This window comes from Agrilus planipennis, unplaced genomic scaffold (assembly GCF_000699045.2).
Source record: "Agrilus planipennis isolate EAB-ADULT unplaced genomic scaffold, Apla_2.0 scaffold82, whole genome shotgun sequence".
In the NCBI taxonomy this organism is placed as follows: domain Eukaryota; kingdom Metazoa; phylum Arthropoda; class Insecta; order Coleoptera; family Buprestidae; genus Agrilus; species Agrilus planipennis.
Window position 1 is genome coordinate 1,017,463 of NW_020442454.1, and position 6,868 is coordinate 1,024,330.

Here is a 6,868-nt window from a genome sequence, read left to right on the forward strand (position 1 = left end):
GTGTGTGATCGTCTCTTCCTTTAAACACTCTTTTATCTACTTTCTTGAACCTTCTGGAAACATCCGGATTAGTTTATTTTTTCTCTGAACTGTTTAACTGCTTTCTCAGAACGCAGGTACGACATACACATTTACAAATACGACGCACATGAAGAAAGGCGCCTGAGGCTAGTCGGCGAATCGATAAGCCGTTCACGAACACGTGTTTCCGATCACACACAAACACACTCGTGCTCGCTACAATATATTTGAGCCTTTTGTTTGCATTCCAATTTAATTAAATGATGTAATTGTTAGGAATCTGGGCCATCCCTACACAATTTGATAACGGTAAAAATGAAGAGAGAATTGTCGGTGGAAACTTAACCACGGTAGAAAGTTTTCCATATGTTGCTCAACTGTATCATGCAAATATACGATGGTGTGGGGCCAGCATTCTTTCACCAAGATGGGTCGTCACTGCAGGACATTGTACGTACGGGTAAGTTAAGGACAAAAATAATGATTAATTGATGCAATCCATCCTTAAAGTTCTGTACCTCGTAATGAGAAAACGGTCCACTGAATCGTTATTAGAAACTATAGTTCATTTCACATTGAACTAAAAACTTAATTATGGCGCGCATTAAGTACAAACAAATAAAAGATTTACAGACCTTGCATATTTTGTAAGTAGTATTGAACATATCTGACATACCAGCTAATGGAATTCTAAACTGTCCAAAAGAATGATCTACGGTTTTTTAATTGGATTCTAATAGGTGTTATAGGCATAAGATTTGTATCACCGTTCCTAATTAGTGGGTATGTTACCGGAAATGTATAAAGTCTAGGAAATGTATACCATTCCTAGGAAATGTATACAATTCCGAAGCTATTTAGGAAATCTATACAATGCTGTTTCAAAGATTTTTTAATACACACATATCCTGGAAAATGTATGCAATTCCTAGAAATTGTATGAAATTCCGATACTGTACTAAGAAATGTATAAAACTAACGCTTTATATGAATAAAATGAAAGAACACGTTAGTAAATCAGAGATCTGTGTTTACGCGGTTCTAGTTCGAATGTCGGATATAAATGAATTGATGACGTTATTGTTTGGTTAGGTTAGGTTTAGAGCTGAATATGCATTACTTATCAGTGCCGAACTGGCCCAGGGTGCAAATTTTGTTATAAAAGGAAAACAAAAAACACTATAAAAATATCAATTATAAAGAAACGTTAAAATTTTTTTTAGAAGAATTAAGTAACGTTTTTTATTCTTATTCGCTAAAAATTCAAGAGCGTTTCAGTCCATAAATTTCTTGTATACTCTGGAATATGCGGTGTCGCTAACGTGTCTTACCTTTCCTCTAACTTCTACGCAACACAGTCCGCAGCGGTAACGCCACTATCGACTGTTTATAAACAATCCGGTCTAGGTAAGCGTGTGCAAAGACAAACGCAAATTTCCTCCTAACTTCTTAAATTTATTTAAAACCGAGTGCTATTAAAATCTGTGCACTTTCCCTTTTAAACCAGGCCATTTGGTTACATCGCACCCCTGGCCAAAATCTTCAGTCCGGCTCTGAATCCAGCCGTTCATTTGTTAAAAATGGTATAATAAAACACAACTGACATAGAATAACAAAACGCAGCTGACAGCTAAACGTAATGTTGTCTACGATTAAGTACGATGTTTTATTAATAGTCAGATTTACCTGAAAGTTGACTTTAATGCTTTTTCATATAAAATTAGTGACATACATACCTATTTCAACATTTTACAAAATTCTTCTCTTTTTAGGAAGCTGAAAGGGGTTTGCAAAGATTGCATGTTTGCTTTTGGTCCGATTCACTTGAAACTGGTTAAAAAATTCAGTCTCTGTTGGGGGGGGGGGTGAAGGAATTGCAATGTTTAAATGGAACATATATTACTTGTGGTCAGATTTACTTGAAACATGGTCTCTCATTTAATTTCTGAAATACCTATCTCAACATTTTGAAAAATTCAACCTCCAAAAGGGGGGAGGGGTAAAAAGTTGTTGCAAATTTTGTACTTCATTTGTGGTTGAATTTACTTGAAACTTGGTACATATGCCGTTTGATATTATTAATCATATGAAAAGAGGTTGCAACGTTTCCATGGGGTATATTTTATTTGTACTCGGATTTACTCGAAAGTTGCTCATTGTTGAAATTGATCAAATACGTGTTTTGAAAATTTTAAAAAATCAACCCTTAAGGATAAAATGTTATTGCTACGTTTGTATTTAAAATCTAAGATGGCTACATTACATAAAATTAAAACGTTGTAAGGGTGAACTGGGAGTTAATAGTAGGTTTTATGGAGAAACAAAATTAATTTCTGCAAGCGAAGCCGTCGGGAACAGCTACTTTTAAATAAATAAATAATTTGTAGCAGTGGTTTAAATAGGAGACATGGTATGCCGATACTATGTCACAACGTTATTTATAAGAAATGCAGTTCCGTAGTTCTTAATGAATAAATTACCTCTATAATCATCTAATAATAAATCTAATTTTATTTGAGATGATACGTATATTTGAATTTGACTTTATAAAACATTATTCATGAGTTAAAATTCGAATTTATTCAATGTAGGTAATACCTATCAAAAAACAATTGTTAGGTGCGCAAATATCTGATTTCATTGTTGCTTCTAGAAGTTTCATTGAAGTCAGCCCACACAAAGAAACTTTTTCCAGTGTGCGATTGCGATTGCACTTAAAATTTCTTTGAAAGTTTCCTTTACCTATTCGGGTCACGCTTTCAGACTTTTAATCAGTCGGTCACAAACAGAATCATTTTCCTTGTCACTTAACTAGCAATTTCCTCCCACCCGCGTACGTTTTACATACTAGAAGTATAATTATTATTCCGCCCTCTACTTTATTAGAAGTATAATCCTACATCTTCCGCTTAGACATAACTAATTCAGTAATCGTAAAATAGGACGGATGTTTAAATAAATAACCGTTTTTGCATATTTAAATCTGACAACGGTTCGGTTACACGTAAATTGCACCAAAGTTTGTCAATTGAATAATCTTCAAGTTATTAACATACGTATGGTACAAATAATACATATGTAATGTACGAGGGTGGATTGATAAGTTTCCGGCCTGACCAAGAAAAACAAGGTTTTTAAAAATTTTTTTTTTTTATTTCTCAACATAATCTCCTCCAAGGCTGATACATTTCTCATAGCGGTGTTCCAGTCTATTAATGCCATCTCTATAGACTGATTCGTCAAGCTCCTCAAAATAACCATTTACAGCTTCGATTACTTCNCCACTTTCCTTCCATGGATGTAAAACACATAAGGATTGATATCTTCTTCGAGTGGACTGTATGGAATGGTAATTTCCTCGTTTTCAGGATCCCAATGGCAGCTACAAAAGAAATATGGATACATTATCATAAGGTCGTCAGTCCTAAGACTGGTTGGACACGCACCTCTACTCCTTCCTATCCTGAGCTAAACTTTGCATTTTCTTAACTTTCTTCCTCTAATATGTCTCTGACTAGACCTTCACGCCTGAGAAGCTGTCCTACCAACCTATCTCGCATATTTTTTATTGACTTTCATAGAGTCCTTTGTTCTCCTATTCTTTCTGATATCTCTTCATTCCTAACCTTCTCTATCCGTGGTATCCTCATCATTCGCTGGTAACACAACATTTCGAAAGCTTCTAACCTTTTCTTTTCCTCCGCGCCTACCGTCCATGTTTCGTACCCGTTCAGCGCCACACTCCAAACTCACACTTTTAACAATCTTTTTCGAATTTTAAAATTAACCATTCGCGAGACAGAAGTGACTTTTTTTGTTGAAGGCGACTCGACCCTGCGCTATTCTTGTTTTATATATTTCTACTACTCCTTCCGTCCTGACTTACCTGGCTTTCTAGATACCTAAAATTAACCGCTTCTTCTAATTTTTCGTCTCCTGTTTTTATACTCGCTGTTTCCCTACTTTTTCCTTTAAAGCTGTCTATCTATTGTATGACACGATACAACCAAAATTCAATATGGCTTCATCCAAGGCCCGATCTAGCAATGTAGCTGCTCTGAGCAAAAATAGTATTTGCAGTCCTTTGAAATGACACCGTATATATAGGTCATGAGTATGTTATTCCATAAATGCGAGAGCGCAATTTTTAACTAGGAAGCTCCAGAAAACTATGTGAAGCTAATAAAAAAATAATATCAGAATTATTGCTTATACATATATAGACATGCGGATCAACTTGGGAAATCCCCCAAAACGTAGCGTTGTAGGATAAAAAGGAATTCCTTAAAATTACTTGCAAACAAACTATAGGAAACAACTACTTCTTTCAACGTGGGTGGGGAATTGTTGAAACATGAACGAAACGAAAAGGACTGACGGTTTAGAAATGTAAAATCGGTAAGAAATTCGGGAGAATTTTATTGTATTTTCATTTCAGAAATCGTGAATGATAATAATTACCTAGATTTCATGTCCTCAAAAGATTTGATTCTATCTTTCCTGTTTTCCTTCTTGCTTGGCTGCTCACCAGGAGGTATCATTTTGAGATATATTAGTCCTTCTAAGAATTTAAGAGGCGTTATAGTTAAAATAGTAATTAAAAAAAATACTTTAAAAACTACTTGTTCGACAGCCTTCTGTTGGCGGGCTACTGAGCACTGTAATTTTTATAAGATTTTTCTGTCCCTGCAACTTCCCGGCGTCCTCAATTTCGGTACCCCTCATTTTTGTTGCTGTATTTGCCCGGCTTGTCTCCCTTTACATTTGGCCTTCCACACTGTACGCTGAAGATATAGTTTTATTTCTTTCATTTCACTCATAGTTAGTCTACAGATATAAACTGTATAATTCGCAGGATACTGTCATAAATCCTATTTACGTGAAAAATAAATTTACTTATGTAGTTCGAGTAGATATAAAGGTAGGTTTGGTGAAGTTTGAGGGGGTGTGAGATTAATTCGAGCGTTCGTCTTGGTCTAGGACATCATTATAAATGGTTGGAAATTCGTTATTCGCTGTTTAAGGATTTGCTGATATCTGGCAACAAGACATTGCGCATACCACGTAATATGTTCTGTGATTTATTGCTAGATTTTGCCGAAAACTAAGATACTAGGAGTATTATTATGCTATGAGAACTTCGTAAAGTTTGATTAAATGACATCGACCCCAAAATAGAAACACTATATAGGAAAGTTGAGTACACTAGAATATACATTAATAGTCTTTCAATTTTTCGTTGTTAACGATTTGTTTTTATAATAATTGGTAGTTCGAAGTATAATTGGAGCTTCAGGGGCTGAAGGAGTTTAGGCTTGGTGGGAGCTATGCCATGCTGTGGTATTTCGTACTTTATATATTATAAGTTACTTATATGTTGGGAAAAAAATTAGATATGAGGAGGGATGGGGAAAAACTAGTTGTAAGCATCCTAGAAGCAGAAGCAGCAGAGGAAGAGTTAACATTTAAACATATTCAGATTACCAAAATTTGCGATTTTTAATTAAAAATTTAGATTCAATGACAATCTCCTGGATATCAAAAGTAGGTCTAAGGCGCAGTTCTATCTTTTAATTGGACGGCTTGATAGTCAGCCAATTCCATAATATCCTATTATAAGAGGAGATAGCTGCGCCGATTTCTATTGCAAACAAACTTACGTTAGTACATATTAACATACAATTATACATATATATATATATATAATTATNACCGTTTCGGTCCTGATATATATATATATATTACTGTAATATACATTTAATAAGGGATAGCTTAGGATACGAAGATGGGTGACCTTATGGTGATGTGTTCTTTTATTAGGTGTGTCTCGAAACCATCCGTGTATCTTGTATTTCCATCACAAACGTTAAGAACTGTTCAATGTAAAACAATAAAGTAATTTTTTCTCGATGATCCGAAATCTTTGGTAAGTTTGACTTGAACCTAACTGGTTTTTATTATAGCGGTCTCAAGGGTTCAAATTCAGAAATATATCGTTCACATCTTTGTGGAGTCCTACCTCCATGTTACGCAATTTTGAAACCGTTCGTTGCCTTACTTCTTAAAGTGTCGTTTCTTCCACTTGTTAACTTTATATTGCAGTAATCATATAATAGGCAGTCCGAAGGCCTTTGTTCGTGTATGATGAAGTTTTCCAAGTAATTGGACGCACAGCGTTAATAGTTTAATTTTGCGTAAGGACTGGGCGAAATTATTACTCTACTTTCTAAACTTATTTCAGAGATCTTATCGATCGGTTAATCAAGTAAAATTTTCTTTGTTTCTCCATAATTACGGTGTGTTTAAAGTTGATACTTCTAAAAAATAAGTAGTTTTATAATAAGTTTCGTTGTGATAATCTACAATAATGGGGCTGTTCTTGGATCCTATATAACAGTAAATAAAAAGTATTTATGTATGTAATTTAAAATGGTTATAACAATCTTTAAGAATTATTAACAATTATTAAATTAAATGAGTTAGTAATAATATTTGTCCGCCTTATTATATGCAGGGGAAATACAGAAAATGTTGTGGAAACTTTTAAAAATTAAGTAAAGACGGTCGCCTGTCTCACCACCGTGACATACTTCTGACTCGTTTCTAATGATTCATTAAATCTGATTGCCCTGTTGGTATTATTCCGGCTATTTAAGTGATAGCTAATTGATCTACCAACGGAATGGTACGATTTATCTTGCAATCTATGTATATAAACGAAAGTCGTCTTAGAAAATACTACAAATGGCGCAGTAAACGCCATCTGTAGCACGATGCTACATTTTAGGATTACGTATGCTCCAACAAGGTCCACTTGTGTGGATATCTACTTGCTGAAAACGAATCC

At 34.6% G+C, this 6,868-nt stretch overlaps 1 protein-coding gene across 1 annotated transcript in view; it reads left to right on the forward strand.

Moving 5' to 3' along the window:
• The window catches only part of LOC108736556 (extracellular sulfatase SULF-1 homolog), a 263,736-nt gene that overhangs the window by 26,271 nt on the left and 230,597 nt on the right, over positions 1-6,868 (forward strand). The gene's annotated exons all lie outside the window — the stretch shown is intronic.